At 43.8% G+C, this 27,608-nt stretch overlaps 1 long non-coding RNA gene across 2 annotated transcripts; it reads right to left on the reverse strand.

Annotated features, from left to right (window-relative positions):
* Positions 1-57: 57 nt before the first annotated feature.
* LOC135227766 (uncharacterized) lies at positions 58-27,608 on the reverse strand. 2 transcript variants are annotated; one of them, XR_010317898.1, is made up of 4 exons: positions 24,563-27,608; positions 11,120-11,270; positions 616-1,926; positions 58-516 (listed from the first exon to the last, which is right to left on the reverse strand). It is a non-coding gene; the product is annotated as an uncharacterized LOC135227766 (long non-coding RNA). The 2 variants fall into 2 exon arrangements; XR_010317897.1 differs by lacking the exon at positions 24,563-27,608 and having other exon boundaries at positions 11,120-21,484.

The following is a 27,608-nucleotide window of genomic DNA, read 5'->3' on the forward strand; positions in this document are numbered from 1 at the left end:
CCTGAGTCCATGGTCTTTATCCCCACAGTGAGCTGACCCCTCCCCTGTCCCCCCCCCTCCCCATTTTTGCAGGGTACTCTTTTTCTTTGAGAGTGCTCATGCAGTAGTAACTAGCAATTGCCAGGCTTCAACCTTAGTCATGAAAATGTTAGCTTTGAATGCAAAAGCAAGGTATGGGCCAGTATCTCCTTCTTAAGCATTTGGTTAAGATAGGTAAGCAATCTTGATTCTTTGTTTCTTCTTCTTCTCTATCTTCCTTAAGAATTGCTTTATCACAGTCTGGGTGAGTTCCTGAACTCTGTAGGCTTGAGGCCAGCATCCCTGCATGGAGGACACTGGGCCTTTCAGGCCTTCTCCCTCCCCCCAGCAGTGGCAGGAATACTGGAGTCATTCAGGGTGAAACCCGCCGATCGGCCAGCCTGCCACAGTGGTGGCAGACCATGGTGTGGGGCGTCTCTCCATACGTCAGCCGGCCTTCTGGAGGGCAGTCTAATTCAGGCCTCTTTCAGTTATGACCTGAATAAGAAGACAAGCGAAATTAGAGAGTATTAGGTGATTTTCTCCCACCTCCAAAGTTTTTCTTCTTAATCAGCTGCCCACAGCATCTCTGCAAACCTCGCTTCCTCTTTTGTAGCGGTGATAACCAATGCGGCTTTCCCCAGCATCCGTCACATTCCCCTCGAAAGTTGACACAAGTTTCTTCAATAGTTTGAAAATCTGCATTTTAAGTGAAAAAAGAAATTGAAATGCAAGCAATGTTGCCTCTCACAAGAGAAACAGGACTTTCTCTCCGGCTTTATAAAATCCCAGAGTGGCTAATCTTGGAGTATATTTTAGCCAATTTATGTCCAAATAACACCATACAATTTTGTGAAAAGCTGTGTGTTTACTGTCATAAATACGTTGAAAATATCGAATTGCTATCGTGCAGGCTCTTCAAATAGCAAATCAGAACTTCCTTCACTTCAGAAATGACACACTTTGGGGTAGAACTTCCTATTTTCCAAACCACATGAACTCCCCACCCATTCCCCTTCCAACAACTCGGGCATCTGATTACATAGTACCCCCGCCCCCCACCGCCCCTTCCGTCGCCACCACCGCGAGTGACATTTTACAGCAAGCTTATCAAGCTCTGGAAACTCAGAGGAATCCAGTCACCCTGAGTGAGATTCACTTTTGTTGTTTTTCGCCATGTTTAAGGTCATACACTCAGTATTTTCCCAACTCAGTTCACTGCAATCAGGATCTGTCAGGTGATTGTCCCATCACAGGAACCCAGAGGGAAACAGGTTTATTGATGTGAGTATTATGTAGATTTTGTACACGGCAGTTTAAAAAGAGGGGACACTTGTTGCTCCATGGTACGATTCATGCTTCCCATGGGGGAGACCAGCATTCAATTCCCTGCGAATACGCCTCATACGCAGCCATCATCCGTCTGTCAGCAGAGGCTTGCACGTTGCTGTGATGCTGAGCAAATCTCAGCAGAGCTTCTAGACTGAAATGGACTAGGAAGAAAGGCCTGGCAATCTACTTTCGAAAATCAGCCAGTGAAAACCCCATGGATCACAACAGTCTAATTCACAGCCAATCATGGGGCTGGCACCAGGACAGGGCAGCCTTCCACTCCATCGTGCACGGGGCTACCGTGAGTCAGGGCCAACTCAGCAGCAGCTAACAACAAGTTTAAAATGAGAGCAACTTTGATTCTGGAGCTCGGCTCTTCGTAGGAAGCTGACCTTTCGATGGGCTGACTAATCTTAGCACCTGTGGCGGTCACTGCCCACGGTCATTCTCCACAACAAGTGGTGAGCAAACTTCCCCGGGTGACGACTGGCTCCCTCGCGTGTCCTCAGCCTGGGTCTGTGTTCACAACGGTGATTCTCAGTTACAAGTCTTCTCCTGTGGCGTCAGTCTGCGGTGCTGTGGAAGCAGAAGGACCGGGGTTCAAATTCTTGCACTATAGTCAGAAATCTGACCCAGGGACTTTTTCAGCGGACACTTCCTCGTCTTCTTCTTCACCCTTGACAACCAATCTGTCACCAAGTCCTGCCAGCTGTGCCTCTTAAATACCACTCGGCTCCACCTGCTTCTCTCATTCCTGCTGCCCCACCCCTGGTTCAGCCTCCCTCACCCTTAGCCTCCTACCCAATCTCCCTGCCTCCATATATGGGGAGACTTCATATTAAAAACCAAACCAGTTGCCTTCAAGTTGACTCCAACTCATGGCCACCCAATGTGTGTCAGAGTCAAACTGTGCCCCATGTTTTCAACGGCTGATTTTTCAGAAGTAGAACACTAGGCCTTTCTTCTGAGGTGCCTCTGGGTGGACTGCAACCTCCAGCCTTTTAGTTAGCAGCGGAGCACATTAACGGTTTGCACCATCCCAGGATGCCCGATCCATATTAGGAGTCTTTTAAGACTGCAAATGTGACTACAGCACCCTCCTACTTAAAACCCCAATGCTGTTCACTGCCTGAAGTTAGAACCTGGGCACTCTTTTTTACTCTTCAGCCCTCCTCTGTGACCTGGTACTGCCTGCCCTGCCAGGACCGTTCCCCATACTCCCAAACTCTTCTGTCACCACCAGTCATCTCACACAGTGTGTGACTGGCACAAGCACGCACGCTGTGTTAGCTCACTTTGCCATCCTTGGCTTTCAGCATTCCTTCTGTGGGACCTCCCTGCTCTTCTTCCAAGTCCTGATGCTCCCCAGCACAGAGTGTGTGGCCGCTAGAAACCTGGAGGCCATTCTTGCCCCATATCTCCCTTCCCCCTCATTCACACACCCAGGGGCCCCAAGCGCCTGTCTCTGAGGTCTCTAAATACCCTGCACTTGCTGTGATTTTCTTCTGATTCTACCTCCTCTTCCAGGCCCAGCTGCTGGTGTGACATTCGTCTCCTTATCTCCAGCCCAGCACAGCGTCTGTCACGAAGTAGCCATTCTATGAATGTTAGCGAGTGGTCAGGCTGGGGCTCAAGGCAGTTCCTAGGACGCCGGACTTCTGTCTGTACCCTCCAGAGAATCCCATCTAGGTTTCCATAAATATTTGATTCAAATTTCATTTTTAGAACTATGTTAAATTATTTTGAATACTGTAGCACAGTAGACACAAATTTATTATTTATAAACACATGACACACTGCAGACCAACAGATTAAGTGTGTCGTAAAGGTAAACCTGAATAAATCTTCTCCTATCATTTGCTGGTTTTTTAAAATAACTAGCCCAAGATTGCAGGGCTGGTTATTTTAAAAACGGTTACAATTTACCGCCGTTAATCTGTGTGAATTCAGGATTTACAATTACACTGTGACCAAAGCAAGCCCCAGAAATAAACTGGACACCAGGGCTGGTATCAGATTGAAATGGTTTCCCATAATCCCAACTGCTATTTTTCCCATTTATTAAACAGCCTGTAATTCTTATTGGACGGGGCAACATTTTGTTCTGTTACAGATAAAGTCTCTATGAGTCATAGCCGACTTGACGGCACCTAACAACAATTCTTACTGATCAGCTTCATAACGTGTGAGTATAATAAGTTTGACATTGTAATAGAAATATATACTAATAATACACATCGTTAACCACTTGATATTTTAGGTATTTCTGTAAGATGTTGTTTAAAAATGGGGTTAGCTATTTCTTTAAAAACTTGAACTAGCCAACAGGAAGAAGGCCAGTTGCCCGGAGATTTATCACCCACCCCACAAGAAGCCTGGGAAAGTAATGGAAGGTTACAAGGAGTTGGGAAGAACCGTTCAGGGCTCTACTGAGACGGGCAAGAAGGAGAAGCAGCTCTGAGTCCCTTCTGCACATCCAGGATCCCTAATCCCAGAAGGCAGTAGGTGTGTCTCAATGCCTACTTGAAAACGGCTGGTCTCTGCTTCGGTGTTGGGGAAACCCTTGAGGAACAGAAGCTCACGTCCCTGTGTGTCGGAAGCTGGAGGACAGTCCCTGTCTCTCTGTATTCTACAGTTTTGAAGGGAGAGAGATCAGAGGAAACCCAGGCTTTAGGCTCTTTATAAAACCAGATGGAGCCAAACAAGGAGGGTGCAGGCCGGCAGCTGGGCTCCTCTCTCCAGAATTGGTGAGCAAAGGAGTGGGTAGCACAAAGACCCCCTTTCTTCTCTTTCCTCCAGATATTCTGCCAAGTAAGTGATGTGGTTTGACTGTCCACCTGGGCTTTCGTCCCCTTCTCGCTGGTCCCCCCACTGAGTCTCCTACTCTTTCAGTTAACAAGTTTATTTATTTGTTTGTTTGTTTATATTGTGCTTTGGGTGAAAGTTTACAGAGCAAATTAGTTTCTCATTAAACAATTAAAACACGAATTGTCTCGTGACATTGGTTGCCAACCGCGCAATGTGTCAACACTCTCCACTTCTCCACCCCAGGGTTCCCTGTTTCCATTGGTCCAATTTTCCTGTCCCTTCCTGCCTTCTTGTCTTTGCTTTTGGGCTGGTGTGCCCATGAGTCTCGTATACGTGATCGAACTAGGAAGCACGTCACTCGCGCGTGTTACTGTTGGCCCTATAAGAGAACTATAGGCCTGTCTAATCTTTGGCTGAAGGATGAACCTCAGGAGTGACTTGTTACTGAGTTAAAAGGGTGCCCGGGGGTCAGTTAACAAATTTAGATTGGGCACCAGGCGCTGCGCTAGGCTCCCTTTCTGGGACTTTCTCTAGCCAGGCTTACTGACACTTTCTGGGATCCCCCACTCTAAAAATATCCTTCCCTTAATTCTGTTTTTCCCTCAATCTACAGCGCTGTCTTGTCCTTTCACACAGAAACTTCTCAAAAATAAGGATTTACGGTCCCAGGCCATCACATTACATTCTGTCCCTGATTTAACTACGCCTAGGTTTCCCTTGCTACAGGAATGACACCATTCTCACAAAGGTTACCAGCGACTTCCTGATTTTAAAGATCCAGCAGCCTTTTGTAAGTCGGTGTCCTCACAGATCTCTCTTAGAGCAACTGACCCTGGGAACCACCCTCTCTTCCCTGAAATGCTCTTCAGCTTTTGTCACCTGTCTCCTGCCTCTCCTCCCACCTCTCTGACCACTTCTATCCTGTCTCCAAGGACTTTTTTTTTTGCCACTTTCTGCTCTTCTACAGGAAGAAGGTTTTCCAGACTCGACCCTTGGCCTTTTTACACTTCTCCCCTACACCTACTTATAAAGCTTCAGATTTTATTATTGGGTAAATGATGTTGTTAATTTCATTTTTTAATTTACAAAAGCAATCCAGTCCAGTTGCTTGGGAGTCAATCCCAACTCGTGATGACCCCATGTGTGTCAGCATGGAACTGTGTTCCACATGGTTTTCAATGGCTGATTTTTCAGAAGTAGATTGCCAGGCCTTTCCTCCGAGGCCCCTCTTCATGTATGAAGAAAAGGTTCGTAAGACATGATTCCCCCCCAAAAAAAGAGTTCTTTTCTGAGTTCTAAGACCAAATTCCCCATATTTTTTCAAGCATCTCCCCATGGTGGCTGCCATATCACACACCATGTGTCCACACCACAGACACCACCCTACTTCTTATCTCCTCACCTCATCACCTAAATTCCCACGGTCCTTTCAGTGACTTCCCTCCTCTGCCCCACTCCGCATCCACACAGTCTGTCAGTCCTATATGTCCCCCTCTCAGGACTGGCTACATAATATGGGGGGCCCACTTCAAAATGTGTGAGGCTCCTTCTTCAAAATGATTAGGAATTTCAAGACAGTGACAGCAGAGACTTAAACCCAGCATGGGGCCCTTCTGAGCATGGGTCCCCATGTCTGCCCTTGAAGCCGGCCGTGTCCCCCCTGTATGATCCCTCCTGTATAATGCCTTCTTGCCATTCCCACAGATGCTCAAGTCACAGCTGCCTAGATTTCTCCGATGGCCTCCTGTGACCCCATACCCCATCTCACCTTTCCCATCCACCCCTTGTGCTTGGAAACTCCCACCTAGGGACTTGTGTAACCTGTCACCCTCTGCTCAGAGCCTTCAGCAGTTCCTCATCACTTACCAAACTGGGCACTGAAACTTCAGGCCAGCCTTCGAGGCACTGATTTCCTGACTTGACTCCTACTCGTTCCTCAGCCCCTACATAAAACTTGAAGCCAGCGTTCTCACAGCTTTTCGTTGTCTGTACCCCGACGGCTAGAACTCCAGGCCTTTGCTCAGGCCGGTTCATCTCTCTGAAACCTTACCCCACACCACTGGTGTCTTTGGAACCTCTCCAAACATCATGGCCTACGTCTTCCAAGAAGTGTTCCCATGGCCTACCCCTAACCTGGATGTGATCTCTTCTTCCAGGTCAGCCCCACACGTTCCCTGACCACACTGAGCACTTACTCTGTGCCGGTCACCACGCTAAGGGATTTATATGCTTTTATCTTTTAAACCTTTTAACATGCCCACAAGGCAGGTTTTATTACTACCCCCTTTGAAGCTTGAAGGGCTGGGTGACTGAAAGGCCACTTGTTTCGGCAAATGGTGGGCCAGGATTCAAACCCAACGGACTACTCCAGAGTCTGTGCCTGTATTGTGCCTTGTTTGGCTGAAACTGGTGTGTTTTTCCAATACCCATTTGAGACAATAAGTCCTTTGAAGAATAGATCCTTTTTTTGAAGAAACAGGTCTTTTTTCATCTTCATTTTCCTTGTGGCACTTTCCGTCGCCACAGTCAGCCCTTATTGTTTGGCCATGGAGCGTTAGGTCTATGAAACACTGAGTTAGCTCAGGAAGATGCAAGGCCAGATATTTACCTTGTTTCTGAAAACTCAACCAATTAAGGATTAGTTGGAGTAACAACAGCTCCCTTCAATTGACCATGAATTGGTAGATTCGACTCTGTATTGGTCTGCCTCCCTTTCAGCTGAGAGCAGCCCCTAGGGGACCCTGAGGAAGAAGGCAGTCCAGCCCCCACACCTACCCTCTTGTATTGTTTTGGGTTAACCCTTTGGTAACCCAATTATTTTCTGCTTTGAATTTTTTGTTGATACCACGTGTTCTCATTAATGGAAGCATTCCGAATCATTGAGTGTGTCTGAATTTTTGGTAGGTAGTATGGATTTTTTTTTCTTGCCCCCTCCAACTAGCCTACTTAAGTATTTAGTGGTACATTGAAGTAGCACTAGTTATACCCCAGAGGCCCCACTGGGTCTGTTGGTATACATGTGTAACAAATAAAAATTTTCAAAAATTCTATTTTTCCTACCCAAAATTCAGATGCCTCATACAACTCCCTGTAAGAAGAGTAATTCACGGCACACACCCGTTTCTTTGGTTTCAGCGGTCAGAAAGGCCCCTGCCTTGTGGCAGCGTGCAGTCAGTGGTACAGCAGCTTCCCACTAAACCCCAGAGGCTGAAAAAGTTCATGGCTGCTATATGTACCACTGGAACCCTGGTGGCCCAGTGGTTAAGAGCTACATCTGCTAACCAAAAGTTCAGCAGTTTGAATCTACCAGCTGCTCCTTGGAAACCCTATGGGGCAGTTCTACTCTGTCCTATAGGATTGCTCTGAGTCTGAATTGACTGGACAGCCATGGGTATATGCACAGCCAGGCACAGGTTAACCTCTATCTTCATCTCAAGCTCCTCCCCCAGGCTAGGCTATCAGAAGGGTAAGGAAGCAAGCCAGATTTCTTAGTCCTCCAATACTTCTTCTTTCCTCCATGTCACAGGGGAAACCAGCTTCTTCCAGAACTGCTGTAGGGCCCAAAGGGAAATGGTTCACGGCTCTCTTCCCTCCTTCTGAATCCCTTCCTTGGTTAGATGGAGTGAAAACTGAGGGAGGCTCCAGAGAAAGGGGTCCAGGGTAGACAGAAAATTAGAGAGTGCAGCCATTTAATACTGTTTTGTAAAATTAATTTTTATGATATGGAAAATGTTCATCATATACTATCGAGTGGGGAGAAAAGCAGATTTCAAAGCAGTAGGTATAACAGGATCCCACTCTTACATTTTATATTTAAGCAAATGTGTGTGTTACACTTTAACGGTAGAAATTTCAGAAAACATGCATTGTAAAAAGGAAGGCCATACAGCCCATACTTTTCCAAAGAGATTTCCCACAATGTTTTTAGGGGTTGCATCTGGGTGGTGGATTTTGGATGAAATTGCCTTCCCTTTTTAAAAACATATTTTAAAAAGTATGTATTTTTTATAGTTGAGGTGTATTACTTCAGGATGTGTGTGTGTGTGTGTGTGTGTTACATTACGGTGTATGACTTTGGGGTGTGTGTATGTTACATTGAGGTGTATAACTTTGGGATGTGTGTGTGTGTTACATTGAGGTGTATTACTTTGGGATGTGTGTGTTACACTGAGATGGACGCAGTCTTGCGGTCTGGGAGGCAATTCTGCAGGTGGTATGCGAGCCTCAGCCCTCTGGCACCTGTCTCCCCCTCATCCCACATAAATCCGACCTCGGCTGCTGTCTGGGGTAACAGGGGGAACAAGATACCACCACCAGAGACCCTGCACCCTGCAGGCATGTGAGCACCTTTGGCCAGGCGGGAACTGCGTCAGGAGTGTACCACTTCCCCTTGGGTTGGGAATTCCAGAGCTAGAGTGGTGCTATGATTTGACTAAGAGGGTGTGACCAACCCAGGGGAAAACTGGGAATTGATCCCCTGACTCACCGTCCTGTGTTCTCACCACAAAGCTCCACTTCCTCTAGTTACTTACCGCTGGCATTTCAAACCTGGGCTCAGCTCAGTGCTCGCTGGTGGTTCCCTTTACGGCGCTATGTGAAGTAAGGACAGGGGATGATGGCTCTTAGCTACCGCCCCTTCTCTCTGCCCCTCCTGCCCTCTACTTCGAAAGCCTATCCTTTGCCCTTCTTCCCAGCCCACCGCAATTAGCCAAGCATAAGCTGGCACATGGTCAGCGTTCTAGGCGTGTGAGTGACCAGGACTTCACGTGCCCTTTCCTCCTCTCTGATTTCACATTGTCCTTCACATCTCTGTCTAGACAGAAATTCCTTAAGAACTCCCCATTCCCTTAGCCATACCGGAAATCCAACCTCAGGGAACGGAAAGCGTATCAGTGAAAGGGGAGTCCCTGGGTGCTGCAAATGGTTAATATGCTGGCTGCTAACCAAAAGGTCAGAGGTTCAAGTTCACCCAGAGGCACCTTGGAAGAAAGGCTTGGTGATCAGCTTCTAAAAAACCAGTCATTGAAAACCCTGTGGAGCACAGTTCTTCTCTGACACACCCGGGGTCGCCAGAAGTCGCAGTCAACTCGATAGCAAACGGTGGGGGTGATGGATCAGTAAAAAGAATACCACATTCCTGAACCTCAACACCCCCCAGCTGCAGATAATAGGAACGGGTCAGAAAAAAGCATGAACACAACGAAAACAAGTCAGGAGGGAAAAAATATACATTTTCTGAATAGCCAGACACTCCTATTTGTTCTCAACTGCATTATCAGAAAGTGAGAATTTCTAGGTTTATGTTCTGACCATTCACCTGACCTGGAAAGCACTCCCTCCCTCTTCCTCTGGCCTGTCCTCTTCCACAAAGTGTTTCTAGCTCATTTCTGCCCAGAAAACTGCTTGTGACAAGACTTGTATTACGATTTCACGGTTCATCTGTTTGTATCTTCTTGCCTCCCCCAGGTACAATGCTCTTTGAGGACTGGGACCATATCCCTAGAAGTAGCAAAATGTATTGGGCTTGGGACTGAGATGTGGGTGAAATGCCTGGCTCAACGTTATCAGACCATGGGTAAATTGCCTTAACCACCATGAGGCTTGGTTATCTTATCTGTCAGTTAGCCTACAATAATGCCTACCTCATAGGATTGGGGAAGATTAAATGAGATAATACAGTGACATCTGCGAGAGCTAGGACTCTACTTATTTTTTCCGGTCTCAGAAGTTTTCCGCCTTCAACAGTGAGCAGTCTTACCAGTTATCTATCGCTCTATTTGTGGATGAAGGAATGCTGGTGGCACAGTGGTTAAGCACTCGGCTGCTAACTGAAAGGTCAGTGGCTTGAACCCACCAGCCTGCTCTCCAGGAGAAAGATGTGGCAGTCTGCTTTCATGAAGAGTTACAGCCTTGGAAAACCTACGGAGGGCTTCTACTCTGTCCTATAGGGTCGCTGTGAGTTAGAATCAACTCTACAGCAATAGGTATGGTTTGGGTTTTTATTAGTGGAAAATATTTGAGTTTTCCTTCTCTGACAGGTTTCTGCCTTACAGGAGTTCCAGCTCTCGCAGGTTTACTGTATATGTAAAGGCTCTGGTAATTGAATTATTCCCCAGCCTTTACATCTTCCCATCCTTCACAATACCTAGGGCAGGGCCTTTGCTGTAGATGTTCAACAATGTTTTTGATTGGCCAATTGGCAGATGGCGGGTGACACTCCATTCCTCCCTGAGTTTTATCTGCATATCTCAGAGAGTTGACCCTTATGGGATGTGTTATGGGTGGACTTGGATGTGTATCCTAATAGCCACAAGACATTAGAGATAAATATGACTGATCTTTACTTAATGATCCATCCACAAAGCAGTCTAAATATGTCTGGTTCCATACGTTTCCTACATTCCGTGAAAAATATCTTTTATTTGTTCTAATCTTCTCTCTCATTAAGGCTTGTAGAGGGTCCGGTCACTTGAATTAGTATAATATACATTTCTTTGATTGAAAGAATTACTTTTAATAAAATGTAATTGAATAGAAGTTAAATTGAGTTTAAGTAAAAAGCCCATGCTAACAAGTCCTAATGGAATAAGACTTGTATTGTATGAGCAATTAGCAATCTCTTCCACAAAAGTGATTTAGAAAAATGCGATCTATCCAATAAAAAATAGGTGTATGGATCAGAGATCTGGCCAGAAATGGAGGGTGTACTCAAAAAAAGGGGTCATTGAAAAGAGTTTGTTAAAGGGTACAAAGGGGTTAAGAGAGACCAACGAGGGATGGTGAAGTACCCCAAGTCCGCAATAGTGGGCACTTTAGCTCCTCTAGACCTGAAGGGGCAAAGGGGAGGAATAGTTACAGAAACCCGGTGAGAGCTATAACTATCAGAGAAGGAGCCCCTGACAGGAGCTGTGACCTTCATTAGAGAAATGCAGATGTGGGGAGGGGCAGGTGGAATCCATACCTCCACTCTCCTCTGCGTTTGTCTTCCAGTATCCTGTGGTGATTCCCACTGGCCGATTCCGACCAACAGTTGAAAGACAAGGCGGTGGGTTGGTATCCACTGAGGTTAGTTGTCTGGTCACAGAGCTGGTGGGGAAGGATGGAGAGTGGATCTGAAGGGCAAATAGAGAATATCCAACCCGACAGGAAAGGAGAAAAAGAAACCATGAGAAATTATAGAAAATAAGAATAACAACACAAAAACAGATACTAGATATAAGTCCAAATATTTCTGTAATCACACACACACACAAAAAAAGTAAGTAGATTAAACAGATTCCCAGATTGGAAAAATAAAAAGACAAACTACCACATTGTATATTTAAAAGAGACATACCTCAAGCACAATCACTTTGATAGGTTAAAAATAAAGATACCAAAAAGGTGGGGCGGGGGGAGGGGGGGAACACCAGGTAACTTCTAACCAAAGGAAACCTTATTTAGCGATATTGATATCAAACATAGAAGAATTTAAGGTGCAATTTTTAATGGAAATGAAGAAAGCAATACATCAAGGAGATGTAAAATCTTTAAATCCTAGCTATTTAATGTCATAACATAACAGTATACAAAGCTCAAAGCGGTGGGGTTACGTGGAGAAGTAGGCGAATCTACCGTCTTAGTGAGAGGTCTTAGAACACCTCTCTCAGAAACTAACAGATAAAGCAGACCAAAAATTATAGACAATTAAGGCACACAAAATTTGCACAAAACATTTTAAACGGACTAACTCTAGTAGATAACATATAGACTCTTGCATCGTCCAATAGATAACACATTTTTTTTAAGCACGGGTGGAACATTTTCATAACTTGATCATACTAGGCCACAAAGGAAGTCTCAACAAATTCCAAAGAATCAATATTACAAAGACTGTGATCTCTGAAAACAATGAATATTAGTATTTATTAAAAATCACTAATAAAAAGACAGTCCCACGTGTTAGCACATATCATTAACATCACATGCAAGTACAATTTTGCTGAAGATCATTCAAAAGCAGTTGTGGCAGTACATTGACAGGGAACTGCCAGAAATTCAAGCCGGATTCAGAAGAGGACGTGGAACCAGGGATCTCATTGCTGATGTCAGGTGGATACCAGTTGAAAACAGAGACTACCAGAAAGAAGTTTACCTGTGTTTTATTGACTATACAAAGGCATTTGACTGTGTGGGTCATAATGAATTATGGGTAACATTGCGAAGAATGGGAATTCCAGAATATTTAATTGTGCTCACGAGGAAACTGTATATAGATCAAGAGGCAGTTGTTGGAAAAGAACAAGGGGATACTGAGTGGTTTAAAGTCAGGAAAGGTGTATATCGGGATTGTATCCTTTCACCATACCATTCAATCTGTATGCTGAGCGAATAATCTGAGAAGCTGGACAATTTGAAGAAGAACAGGGCATCAGGATTGGAGGAAGACTCATTAAGAACCTGCGTTATGCAGATGACACAACCTTGGTTGCTGAAAGAGGACTTGAAGCACTTACTGATGAAGGTCAAAGACCCCAGCCTTCAGTATGGATTGCACCTCAACATAAAGAAAACAAAAATCCTCACAACTGGACCAATAAGCAATGTCATGGTAAAGAGAGAAAAGATTGAAGTTGTCAAGGATTTCATTTTACCTGGATCCACAATCAACAGCCATGGAAGCAGCAGTCAAGAAATCAAAAGACGCATTGCACTGGGCAAATCTGCTGCAAAAGACCTCTTGAAAGTGTTAAAAATCAAAGATATCACTTCAGGGACTATGGTGTGCCTGACTCAAGCCATGGTATTTTCAATCACCTCATATGCATGTGAGAGCTGGGAAAACCAAAGGAGAATTGATGCCTTTGAGTTACAGTGTTGGTGAAGCATATTGAATAAACCATGGACTGCCAAAAGAAAGAACAAATCTGTCTTGGAAGAAATTCAGGCAGAATGCTCCTTAGAAGCAAGAATGGCGAAACTTCCCCTCACATACTTTGAACATGTTATCAGAAGGGACCAGTCCCTGAAGACGATCATCATGCTTGGTAAAGTGGAGGATCAGAGAAGGAGAAGAAGAGCCCCAAGGAGATGGATTGACACTGTGGCTGCAACAATGGGCTCGAGCATAACAGCGACCAAGAGGATGGCTCAGGACCTGACAGTGTTTCGTTCTGTTGTACGTAGGGTGGCTATGAGTTGAAACTGACTCGATGGCACCTAAAAACAACAATAAAAAGATAACCAAACCATGTCCTCCATATATCTTGAAACCAATGGCATACTTCTAAAAAATTCATAGTTTAAAAAATAAATTAAAAGGGAAACTTAAAATATTTAAAACTAGTAGCTATGAAAATTGAACTCAGCTCTTTAGAACACAGCATAAAAGTACTTACAGGGAAATTTAGAGCTTTAAATATACATGTTAGAAAAAAAGAAAAACCATAAAGAATTTAATTTATGAAGCTAGAAAATATTTGTCCCTGTGTGTGTGTGTGTGTGTGTGTGTGTGTGTGTGTGTGCTTTAGGTGAAAGTTTACAGAGCAAATTAGTTTCCCATTTGATAGTTTGTACATAAAGTGTTTCATGACCTTGGTTTCATTCCCCACAATGTGTCAGCACTGTCCCCATTTCCGTCCTGGGTTCCCCATTTTCTTCCGTTCTGATTTTCTACCCCTTCTTGCCTTCTCATCTTTGCTTTTGGGCAGATATTGCCCTTTTGATCTCGTATAGTTGATTGTTCTAAGGAGCATGTTTCTCTTGGGTGTTAGTGTTTATCTCATGTGCCTGTCTGTTGTTTAGCTGGGAGGAGGTCTCCAGAAAAGATATCTGTGAAGGAGTGTTATATTTCAATAGAATGGTGTATTTTTTACATCCAATGTGTAGCAAACTTACAAGATGCTCTTCTGAGTTTTGTAATTGTTTTGCTTACTCAGTACTTGGCATAGATTAAAAAAAAAAAAGACCCTTGCTCTCGAGTTGATTCCGACTCATAGTGACCCTATAGGACAGAGCAGAACTGCCCCATAGGGTTTCCAAGGAGCGGCTGGTGAATTCAAACCGCCAACCTTTTGGTTAGCAGCCAAACGCTTAACCACTGCACCTCCAGGCCTCCCTGGCACAGATTAAACCAAAAAACCCCACTGCTGTCAAGTCGATTCCAACTCATAGCAACCCTATAGGACAGAGTAGAACTGCCCTGTAAAGTTTCCAAGGAGCACCTGGTGGATTCGAACTACTGACCTTTTGGTTAGCAGCTGAGCTCTTAACCACTGTGCCACCAGCATTTCCTGGCATAGATTAGGTGATGTATAAACACTTGATAAATGAATGGGTGAATTAATGGCCAAGAAATTTCACATTCCAGGAGGTCAATACTGAGTATGAAAATTTAGTCCTTTTTTATGAAAATTTAGTCCTTTTTTTTCTCTTGGTTTGCTCTTTTACTTTCTCTAGGAAATAGTCATCTGCTTTTTTTTTTTTTTTCATGAATGAGCATTTTGCTTTACTTTTCTGGAAATAATTATCCAAAACTCATTAGGCATTTACAGTGTGCCAGGCACTTAGTGCTTTACATGAATTGACTTATTTAGCCTTCACAATAACCCTGTAAAACAGGTAGTATAGTCATCACCCCCATTTTACAGATGGGAAATCAGGTAACTGACGTAGGGGTCAATCCAGGGAGTTGGGCTTCAGAGCCCAAACTATTAACCTCTGTGTGTTATGGACTCTTTCTTAAGGGATCTTAAGAGATGAGCGGGGACCTGATTCTGTCACACACACACACCCGGCATCATGTCTACCATGTGGTGGCAGAGTCTGCCAACCAGGCTGTTATTCGTTCACTGACATTCTAGTCGAGTCCTGTCCAACAGAAATGCCATGAGAGCTCCATAGTTAATTTAAAGGTTTCTAGTAACCACATTAAAAATGTAAAAATGCAAAACAGATGAGATTGCTTTTAGTATTATATTTTATTTAACTAACTATATCCAAAATAAAGGAGCCCTAATGGCCCAGTGGTTAAGTGCTCGGCTGCTAACCGAAAGGTCGGTGACTTGAACCTACCAGCTGTTCCATGGGAGAAAGATGTGGCAGTCTGCTTCTAGAAGGATTACAGCCCTGGAAACCCTATGGGGCAGGTCTGCTCAGTCCTATAGTGTTGCCGTGGGTTGAAAGATCGAATTGACTTGCTATGCGTCAAAATCGACACAGTGGCAATGGGATTTCCAAAATATTATCATTGTAACATGCGATCAATATAAAAATCATTGAGATAGTTCACATTTTTTTTCATACTAATCCTTTGAAATCTAGTGTGTATTTTACCCTTTGAGCACATCTCAATTCACACACTAAATTTTCATTAGAAACACTTGATCTGTAGGGTGCATAAAATTTACCATTGAAAAGTAGTTTCACATACCCAAGTTGTTCGAAACATAAAGTTTTTCCAACAACTGAATTGAGTTTTTAAATTTAAATATTAAAAGTAAATAAAGTTAAAAATTAGTTCTTCAAGAGTAGCCACATGTCAAGTGCTCCATAGCTACAGGTTGGCTAGAGGTTACTCTGCTGGACATTGTAGGCCTCTCAACCGAACCGAACTCACTGCCACCGAGTCGATTACTGACTCATAGTGACTGTAGACCTAGTCCATATAAACACTCATGTGACCAGCAATTGGCCCTTCCAGGGTATTCCACTGTTACTCAGCTGTCTGCCCATCTATGCTATATGGCGCTTTCCATTCTGATCTCATATAAAGTGACTTTTCTGCCTCAGCTAATGTATAGAAATAACCTTCTTCAGAATAACAAAGCAGCCCTATCCAACCAATAACCCATGTAAATTTCTGTTAAACAATAGGATTTTCTTTCTTTTCCAAGGATTAGTAAACAACACTTCAAAAAGCATCAATAACCTCATGTAAGTGAAGCAATAGGGTAAAAGGCAAACGGAGGCACAGCACGGGATTTCAGCGGACCCCAACACGAAGTCGGTGAGAATTCCTCAGGCCAGTTCTCTCCTCAACTTCCAAATTGGGGGCCTCTGAGAATGAAGTGAAAAGGGAGCTCGTGACAACATGCCTCATGGAGCATTCTACCTCCCACCCTCCCAGAGCTTTGTGACAGGCCTGATGCCAACATGCCGGGCCACCTGTCTCATCCGGCCGCTGCTTGGCTTGGTCAGAAAGAAGGAGTACTTATTTTGGCTAGAGAAATCGAACACCCCAGTCAGCTCATTCTTTGTGCCTTGGCATGAATTCAAGACTTGCAAAACCCTTGGGAGGCTCCTCACCAGATGGCCGGGCCCTCCATGTCTCTCAACGCTGGTCCTTCCAGCTGGTAGAAGGAGAAACTCAAAAAAGCAGTTCAAGGTTGCTGCTTCCGACTTTCACATTGACCTGCAGCATAATTTGGGGCAAGTCTACCTGGCTGAGATTCTTTCTCTCTAAAATAGAAATAATAAAACCTTCCTTACTCACTTCACCGACTACTGTAAAGGTCAAAGGAGAACCCATACCATATGTAAAAAAATACCCAGAAAAGTATAGAATACTTTACACAACTAATGTGTTATTTTAAAATCATGTTGGCTGCAAGTCTTTCAATATATGCCAGAAAAAAACTTGAAAGATAAGTAAGCCCAATAGGCCTTTTGAATTTCCATTGGGGGTAAAAATAGAAAAAAAAAAAAAAACTTTTTGGAGGGAAACTAGGCAGTATCTATAAAAACGTTACATGTCTGTACCCTCATGCCCATAAATCCCACGTCTAAGAGTGATGTGAAAATACTCACGTGGGTCCAAGATGTACAAGCAAGGGTCTCACGGCAGAGACGGCTGTAATAGCAGAAGTTGAAACCTACCTGAGGTTCTAACGGTGAGAGGTAATAAAGAAGATGACACAGCTGCTAAGGGACAGGGGACCCATGCGTCTCTATGTGCAAATGAGGTCATAACATTTTGATATGGTTTTCTTAAAAGCAGATTTAAAAAAAAACAGGCGCTGTCAACTCTGACTCATGGCGACCCCATGTGTGTCAGAGTAGAGCTCTGCTCCATAGACTTTTCCGAAGTGGATCACCAGGCCTCTCTTCTGAGGCACATCTGGGGGGGTTCAAACCACCAACATTTCTGTTAGTAGCTGAGCGCTTAACCATTTGTTCCACCTGGGCATGCCAGATAGGATGCATAAATTAGTATAAGTATATTGTTTATATTGCACTACAACTACGGAAGTATGTCAGCAAATAAAACCCTCCTGGAAGATGGACAAAGGCGGACCTTTCTTTTGAAAAGTTTCTGCGTTGTTTAAATGTTTACATTGAGCACCTGTCACGGCTCAACCAGCAAGAGCAGTAAAGATGTTTCTATTTTAAAAAACAAAGAAAGAGGGAAAAAAAGGTATGCCAAAAATGTGCTAGGCAGTGGGGAATCTGAGATGATTTAAAAATATGGTCCACGTCCTTATGGAATTCACAACCTAGCCAGGCACATTGAAAGGAAACCCTGGTAGCATAGTGATTAAGAGCTACAGCTGCTAACCAAAAGGTCGACAGTTCAAATCCACCAGGCGCTCCTTGGAAACCCTGTGGGGCAGTTCTACTGCGTCCTACAGGGTTGCTATGAGTTGGAATTGACTCGATGGCAGTGGGTTTGGTTTGGTTTTTTAGATGCTCCAGGAAATTATCTGAGTTTTCTGAGTCACTTTGTCAATTTTATTTTTCAAGACATTATAGGAGACCTTTGTTCTTCTATTCTCAAAACTTTCTGTAGCTTTTGAAGTTGGAAGATATCCTTGACTTCGCTTTTTTTTTTTCCATTTGTTCAGTCAATACGTATTAATGATACATCCCTCCACCGAGGCGCTGTGCTGAGTGCTCTAGCAGACCCAGGGGACTCACTGTGACCTTGGGGAGTTTGCATTCTGCTAGGAAACACAAAATATTGGTATAAATAATACTAATGCAAGGGAGAATGAGGATAAGTGCCACAAGAGATGAAGCAGAAGAAGGGCTCCATGGGCTCCTGCCCTGGAGGCTGGGGACGTGACAGGCAGGAGGGTGATGAAGGCCTTGTAAAAGGGGCGCTTGAGCTGGGTCACAAAGGAGTGGTGGGACCTGGAAAAGTAAACATCACTTTCCAAATTCAGAAATTGATTGAGAAATGTATAGTAATTAAAGCAAGCTCTAAAGCTTTTTTTTTTTTTTTTTTTAAAGCTTAGTGCTGCTGTTTTTATTCCCAGGAGCTAAACCAATGCCTTTCTACCACACCCACATCATTTTAGTGTTTCCTCAAAGGGTTAGCTCGTAGAGTGGGCACTCAGTGATGGTCTCCTTCTTGTAAGAGCATGATTCGGGGGTCTTTGGAGCTCTTGGCTTAGTCTTTGCAGTGCTGGTTCAGAGTTACTGCCCCTCGCCCCATAAAAGTGGCCCTCAGATAGATTTTTCTGGTAATTGGAAACTTCTCAGCAAACCTGATCTCTGATTGAACTGAGTTCAAAAGCCATGTTTGCGTGTAAGCCACACTCCACCCTTCTGCGCTCAAGGAGGCGAGTGGGGTTCACCAGCGCCCTAGCACACAGCTGGGAGACACTACCACTGTGCCTGGAGCTGAGAATCACTGCCTTGCTAAACGGAACCAAGTTCTTGAGCAAACACTCCTCTGTGATGCAGCATTTTTTTAACCATTTCCTCCGAACCCGATTTCAACATTCTAGAATGTCCCTCAGTAAATGTGTTCATTTTTTTCCTTTTTTAAATTCTTTTCTCCCCGCAGTCTAAGGAAAGCTTGAACAAAGTTCACCCTTTTCATAACGGTGCTGAGTCCTGGTGAAGAAGAGAAGCCAGTCATGAGGCTGATGGCTTTGCCTGGGTGAAACATTCCAGCGAACATTTCGGGAACTGCTGGGACTGTAAGCAGCAGATGTTCAGACACAGCCAGGACAGTTCTCTTCCGTGTGCTCTGTAGACATTTATTAAGCAGTTAATATGTACCAGGCACAGAGGATACAAAAATGAATGACATGATCCTTAACTTCTAAGACTTTATAGCCGGGTGGAGGGAAATGTCTTTGTAAATCATATTAATAGCTACTGTTATTTGGGACCTTCTCTGGGTTAGGCGCTATGCCACGCGCTTGACTAGTATTTTCAACCATACGCTCTACAACCCTGCAAGCTAATCTTTGTTCGCTTTGGTCTATATATTAAGAAATGGGCTCAGGAAGGCAGCAGCAGGGGGCACAGAGAAGGTGCCCACAGCCAGGGAAGCCCAGCTAGGGGCTAGGGGACATCATGTAAGGGAGCGCACCAAAGCTGGGTGTCCTGGTAAAGCAAAGGGGCTGTAAGAGGCAAGTGGATGGGTGGGCAATACCCCTGGGCCCAGAGAGGTCTACAGGGACAACATCCCCAATCCATGCAGGTGAAGTGGTGGAGGTGGCAGCACCAGTGACATGCAAAGAGCTCTGCCTCCAGGTCAGGGGTGGCTCGAGCTCTGTCTCCTTTTATTCTCTCTGTAGTTGACCTGTACTTTAGTCAGCCACCTTAAAGCTTAAAGACAACAAGCACAAGACAGAGCCAGATGTTGTTGTCAGGTGCCACAGAGGCGGTTCCAACTCATAGCGACCCCGTGTACGACAGAACAGAACACTGCCCTGTCCTGCACCGTCCTCACGATCGTTAGTATGCAGATGGAACATTGCAAATTCAATTCCCTGGAAGGGCAATGCTCTACAGGTAGTGCCTTGGCAGAATCTCTTCACATTAAGCAGAGTTCCTGAAGTCTGCCACAGGCCCAAAACTCCAGTGGGAAGGAGTGGGCCTGTGAGCTGGTTGAATTTGCACTGGTCCAAGAGGTTCCTTTACCTTTCTCTCACTTCCCTAAAGTCCTGCCGGTGGTGGCAGAGCTTGAGGCCTGACGTTTGGCAAGACACATTTTCTGTAGGTGCCTGCTGACTCATCTGTCTACTGTGAGGGCTTCGGATTCCATGATTTCCAAGCAGTGGCATCTCTACAGGGATGAAGGGGTTGCAGACCACATCGAGAGACACTATCAGAGGACGTGGCACCAAAATCCCTGTCTATAAAATTTTCGTGCAATGTTTCAACAGAAATTTATTACTTTTTTTATAAAAAGTTTCCTGCAGTTATTATAACAAAAATTTTTTTCGTAAACCCAGCTTACATGTATCAATACACCTACAAGGCTAAAACTCCATGCTAATTTACTTTTTGAACCTTCTAATGCTCTCCAGTCAGAGCCGTCATTACTACCCAATTACAATGAATCACGTGGTTTCGTCTGCATGTGCTACAAGCAGGTGCTGTTGTTTTCATTGCTGCCAGTATTTTTATAGTCTCTGATTTTGTTGAATTTTCTGGTATTTTAGCTACAATATTCTGATAATTAGCCTGTGGGAGGTGACACCATGAGTTACCGCACTGGGTGACACCAACCCTAGTGATGCCACTGTTTCCAGGTCCTCCCTACTCTAAACATCCACAAAGCTAAGTCATCATTTCAAGAAGCTAGAGGAATTCCCACACCCTTTCACCCCTATTTGAGGAGCTATTTTTATTGCGATAGTCAACCTTTACATGTGGGGAAAAAAAATTATCCTAAGCCCTAAACAAATTGTTACCCATGGGGTGGCGGAGGGGGAGTTATCCTAAACCCTAAGCATATTAACAGAATAAGGAGATGTGGGTTTTGAAGCAGTTGGTGTCAGAACATCCAGGTTTTAATCTAGGCCCCATCTCCTATTGGCTACCCCACTCTGCCCAAATCTCGGTTTCTACATCTGTCAGTTGTAGGAAAGCATCTTGCTGTGGAGAGTTGTTGGAATAAGGGGATGGACATAGAAGAGTTTTTGGAAAGATAAGAAACCAGACAAGTGTCTGTTAGGAACAGAATTTCCGATATTAAATTCCTGAGGGGCCAAGATATGGCTGGCAGGCAAAAGACAAGAGGAAAGGCACTGTGGGTGGGCAAGGAGCAATTATGGATCAGGGCCCAGTAAAGTAGAGGAAAGTGCTTGCTGACAAAATGAGCATCAGGGAAAGGATGACTCGATTTCAGCTGAGGAGAAGGGAGAGAGTTGCTGTGAACAGCACAGAGAACGTCAGCCATCCAGACAGAAATCCATTAAGCAGGTTCTTCTTTGTGTAAATGTATCTTCTCATGCTGGAAACCAAGCACCAGGATCAGAGAGTACCGAAGTTCACGTTGCTTCTCAGATTGCTCATTTGGGTTCATCTGGCTGCCTGACCCAGGACATTTAAGGATGAGGAAACAGGCCAGGGAAGGTGAGATGACTTACCCGAGGTCACAGGAGTAGGAACATATTCATAGGACCCAGGGAAATGATCCGTCAGAGAGTGACGGAGAGAATCGTGAACATCACCTGAGCTGGAGCCTGGGCCTGCATGGGGGACAGACTTAACCTAATTCTAAAGGGGGCTGTACTGGATCCCACCAGCAAAGGATTTTTACCTCAAAGATTAGAGTAGGAGACAATTTCCTATTGTATGAGAAGTGGGTTGGAACCAACAGGACACAGATGTAGATCTTACACTGTGTCAAGCTAGGTTCAATGGCAACAATATAAGTTTATAGGTTACCCACCTCTACAAAGTACCATCAATGTCCCTGGGAGCAGTGGTCAGACTATCAAAAGACACATTGCACTGGGCAAATCTGCTGCAAAAGACCTCTTTCAAGGGTTGAAAAGCAAACATCTCACTTTGAGGACTGAGGTGCGCCTGACCCAAGCCATGATATTTTCAATTGCCTCATATGCATGCGAAAGCTGGACAATGAATAAGGAAGACCAAAGAAGAACTGACATTTCTGAATTATGGTGTTGGCGAAGAATACTGAATATACCATGGACTGCCAGAAGAAGGAACAAATGTGTCTTGGAAGATGTACAGCCAGAATGTTCTTTAGAAGTAAGGATGGTGAAAAACTTTGTCTCAAGTAATTTGGACACATTATCAGGAGGGACAACTTCCTCGGAGAAGGACATCATCCTTGGTAAAGCAGAGGGTCAGCCAAAAAGAAGAAGACTCTCAACAAGATGGCTGCAACAATGGGCTCAAACACAGTGACAATTGTGAGGATGGCACAGGACCGGGCTGTGTTTCGTTTTGTTGTACATGGGGTCACTATGAGTCGGAACTGACTCGACAGCACCTAACAACAACTACTACAGAGTCCCAAGAGATTCCTCATGTTATGGTGAAGTATGTTTGTACTCTAAATGGCTTCCCTAGGCATGGGATGTGGGAATGAGCCACTAATAATGGGTCGGTGTTGTCATCCCCATTAAACTGGTGGAAATTATCACTACTTTTTTTTTTGTCATATTATTATGGCTATTGTTTATCCAGGATCTACCACGTGCCCCATGCTGTGATGTTATCTACATGACATCTACTCTGCAAAATGGCTCAGCAAGGTAGGTATTTGCAGATGAGTAAACTGAGACTCAGAGACGTTAAGTAATTTGCCTGAGGTCACACAGCTGGTAAGTGGCTGAGCCCAGGTTTAAACCCAGTTATGCCTGGTTCCAAAGCCCAGCCAATGGTCTTCCCACTACTTCATGCTGCCCTAGGTCACAGTGACAGCAGAGAAGCAACTCCAAGAGACAACAACCTAGACAGTCCCTGTATCAAAGTCATTAAACCAACCAAAAGTTTAAACTTAAGTCAGCAATCCAAATCCTGTCTGCATTGTACCTACTATTTGATTTAGTTTAAGACACCACTTATTAAAATTTAGTACAGATAGCAAGCGTGCCAAGGTAGCGAGTAGCCCCCATTAACCCAGGACCTCAAGTTTGTTCAGTGTTGAGTCATGTTACAGGAAAATATTTATTCTCAGGTAACATTAGGTAAGTCAATACAACAAGCACTTTTTGAGTATCAATACATACTAGATCCAGTGTGTACCACCTGGGAATGAATGTTTTTTTCACAAGACCTACAGCTCACAAGCCTACCGCCTGTCTGTCAGCTTATTGTGCCGTGGTGGCTTGTGTGTTGCTATGATGCTGGAAGCAACATATAGGGAACATTTCCCTAACAACAATAGGGAAATGTAAGGGGACAACATCATCGTATCTAACTAACGCTCTTGGGATTCGTGTTTAAAAAAATCTTTATTAGCTGACACAATAATTTCATCCAGCTGCCCCATGTTAAAGAAATGGCTAAAAGAAACCCTGTTTTAATAACATCACTTAGAGCCCAGAAGAGAAGGAAAGAAAGGGTGGGATTCAAGCGATAACTTCGGAGATGTGCATCAGTGTCTTAGGCAAAACGAGGGGGACGTAGTGGCCCGTGACAGAGCAACAGGAACAGTGTCTCCATGTTATTGCTATGGGATGGCCAGAGGTACAGCCACGGAGAGCAGCAACCTGCATCCTTTGCTGCCTCCAATGGCACTCCTGTTGTCCCAGCACAAACACCAGGAACCTGGGAAGAGTGGGGAGCCCTCAGAGAGGTGGCAGGCAAGCCAAGCTGGGAGATTCTAGTGAGGAAGTCCTACAGGTAAGTACCGGGTATTAGGGGTCACTGAGCCTATTTCAGGAACCTCTTCCCTTTTAAAAACATCCATTAATAAAAAATAACAAGCTTTTATTAAGTGCCCACTAAGAGCCAGGCACTGGCTTACTACCTATTCCTTACCAAATACCTGGTGAGGTAGGTTTTAATATCCAGTTTTCAGACAGGAAGAAACAGAAATCCAGTGAGCTTAAGTTGCCCAGATTTGCATATCCAGGATTTTACCCTGTGCTTTTCTAACTCTAGGACCCACGCCATGCTTCCACTATCTCTTATAACCTTCCACTCTTCAAGCCAACAAACATTTATTGAACCTTAGCTCTGAATAAAAACCCTGGTGGCATACGGTTAAGAGCTATGTCTGCTAACCAAAAGGCTGGCAGTTCAAATTCACCAGGTGCTCTTTGGAAACATTGCGGGGCAGTTCTACTCTATCCTGTAGGGTCGTTATGTGTCAGAATCAACTCGACAGCGGTGGGTTTGGTTTGGTTTTTAGCTCTGAAAAGTCAGAAACTATTGTGGAGGAATTCAAGGACACAAAAAACAAAATTCCTGACAGTAAAAAACCCACTGCTGTCGAGTAGATTCCGACTCATAGCCACCCTATAGGACAGAGTAGAACTGCCCCATAGAGTTTCCAAGGAGTGCCTGGAGGATTCGTACTGCCAACCTTTTGGTTAGCAGCTGTAGCACTTAATCACTATGCCACCGGAGTTTCCAAGCTTAAAATCTAGGGGAAGAGACAACCCGTCTACATAAAAAGATAATGAACACTACTACGAGGCTATAAGTAGAAAATTAAAGGCATGACAAGAGGGGCCAGTGACACACAGATGGGGAGTGTTACCTTTGTCAGAGAAGGAGCTGTGCAGTTTGTCCCTAGCTGGTCCTGAAGGATGAGTAGGAATTAGACCAGAGGTGGGGATACATACGTTCTAGCACTAGCAGGGAAGATCTTGAACAGGAATGTCTTCACTCTAGAGAAAGCAAGGATGAAATCTTGATATTCCTGAAGCTTGGGGGATAAACAGCAGTTTGGAGACATTTTGAAAGTCTCTCTAATTTAATTTTCTTCTTTCTAGTGAAAAAAATTATTGAGGTAAAATTTATGTAGAACTAAATGCACAAATCTTAAGTATAAATTCAACGATTTTTGTAAATGTATATACCAAAAAAAGACCAAATCCACTGCTGTGAAGTTGATCCCGATCCATAGCGACCCTAAGACAGAGTACAGCTGCCCCATAGGGTTTCCAAGACTGCAATCTTTATGGAAGTAGGCTGCCACATCTTTCTCCCTTGGAGTGGCTGCTGGGTTCGAACCACTGAACTTTTGGTTAGCAGCCAAGCACTTTAACCACTGCACCACTAGGGCTCCTTCATAAATATATACCCAGTCAAAACATAGAATATTCCTATCACCCCAGAAAGTTCTCTCATGCCCCTTCTCAGTCAATCCTTTCCCTCCACCCCTCCAGGCAACCATTGTTCTGGTTTCTATAGCCATAGATCAGAACTTTATATGCAAGACTCATACAGTGTACACCATTTTGTGTGTGGCTTCTTTTGTGCAGCATAATGCTTTTGAGGTTAGTTCGTGTTTTCAAGTGTATCAGTAGTCCATTTCTTTTTACTTCTGAATACTATTCCACTGTAGAGATGTACCGTAAGTTGTTTATGCATTATTTTCCTGTTGATGGATATTTGAGTTATTTCCCATATTGGGCTATTATGAATGAGGCTGCTATAAACATTGCTGTTTACACCCAATATGACTTTAAAATTCATTTTCTAGTCTCTCCTTTTTCACCCCTTGCTTATTTTCTGAGAAGTTCAGATGGCATCTTGCTGTAGATACCAAAAGACCTGGAGACTAGGTCCCTTCCCAGTTCTTCACAAGGCCGTTATGTTCTGACCTACACGTATAAAATAAGAAAACATCAATAATTTGTGTGTACTTTATAGTAATTTTAAAGAGTTTTGATGAACCTGGTTAAAATTATTTGTAAGAAGTTTCTGAAATTATGTTTTACAGCTCACAACCCATGGAAGACTTTAGTAGCCCCAGATTTGAACTACCCTGCTTCTTCCTGAGCCCTGTTGTATTAACAATTCCCCCATACATACGGGATATCCCACCCACCCATCCATGAACCTGTGATGTTAAGGATGAAAGAAGATGGAAGTTGTATTTCTCTTCTTCCTCCAGTCTACAAGGTTAAGAAGCTTGTACAACTAGTAAGTAACAAGAAGAAATTTGACCTGGAATCAGTATTCTTCCCACTATACCATAGTTTTATTTTCCCTTTCCATTCCCACCAACTCAACATGAGTTGGCGCTTTGCAAATTGTGAGTGCTCCATAAATACTGAGGACTGACTGCCTCTGTGATAAGTCTTATTCTACCCCTCAGTCACTCATGTTCAAGGTAATTTTTCCTGTCATTGAATATGCATGTTTGAAGACCTTACTTATTGCCAGAATTTCTAATCTGCTTAGAAAGGCCTCTAGAAGGATATTGAATATGCATGTTTGAAGACCTTACTTATTGCCAGAATTTCTAATCTGCTTAGAAAGGCCTTTAGAAGGATATCTAGTTAAGTATAGTAAAAATAGATTAAGTCATATACTTATCTCCATTCCCTCCAAAACTTCACTAAAATAAAAAACATGAGATTAAAAAAAAAAAGAACAAACCCACAAGGGCAGAAAATGAAAGGAAATAACAGCAACAGAGTTTGGGGCTCTGAAAATCATATGGGCTTGAGCCAACAGACTTAGCACTTTTGAGAAAGTCATTATCTAAACTGCAAAAGAAGAAATTCAGAAGTAGGTTGTTTCATGCAGCAGAAAGTCAGAAAGACTCAAGAATTAGAGGCACTAAGTACCTGTAAAAGCGGGCATGTAAGTGAGACTAAAAATACGTATATTGGTTAAAAGTCATTTTAAGAATCAGTTCCATCCGTATTTCCCTTCCACCCTCAGCAACCTGGCAAATTTCCCCAACCCATGCTGGAACAAGACCAGAAGCTCCTTCTCTGGAGTGGCTAACCCCAGGAGACTCTGGACCCCAAAACAGCAGGAACAATGGAGAACAGTGCTAACACACTGAATACAGGGTATTAAGGAAAGGTCAACACTTGTGAGAGCAACACCTCTCATACCTTCTTCAATCTGATCCCAAGAACACAGGCAGCCATGCTTATCTCTCCCAGGAGGACACGGGAGACTTCTTTCCTTAGAGAAACAACATGCCTGAGAGAATACACTTACTGCTTCCATTTGGGGATTTCCCAACAGAAAAGGCCAGTCAGAACACTCAGCAGTGAAGTCCACCAACCAAGCCTCACCTACTCACACAGAATTCCCACTCATAATTGTAAATGGATAGTCATGGATCACCAAACGTTTGAGGAAGTCTTCCAACATAAATCACAACAGTTAAAACAAAAGGAACTTGAGAGAAAGAGAAATAGGCAAAGAGCAGAAGAAAATATACATGATTAATATCCTCAGAGAGATAAGTAAAGATTAAAAAGTTAGATAAGTAAAGGTTTAAAAGTTAAGAAATAGCTCAGAAAATTGAACAGAGAGAGAAAAAAAATTGGGAAAAGATTTTCTAAATATTAGGGAATAAGTCCAGATGGTCCAATACCTGGAAGAGAATTCAAGAGTGAATAAACAGAGAAAAACGAGTAGGGGGAATAATCTAAAAGATAATACAAGACAATTTCAGGAAGTCGTAGAGGAGAAAATTCATCACATGCTCAGAGCAAAGAAGGAAAACGAATCTACAGGCCACACAAAATGGCAGAACACTGGAGATAAAGAGGAAACCCTGGTGGCATAGTGGTTAAGTGCTACGGCTGCTAACCAAAGGATCGGCAGTTCGA

This window comes from Loxodonta africana, chromosome 15 (assembly GCF_030014295.1).
Source record: "Loxodonta africana isolate mLoxAfr1 chromosome 15, mLoxAfr1.hap2, whole genome shotgun sequence".
NCBI lineage: Eukaryota > Metazoa > Chordata > Mammalia > Proboscidea > Elephantidae > Loxodonta > Loxodonta africana.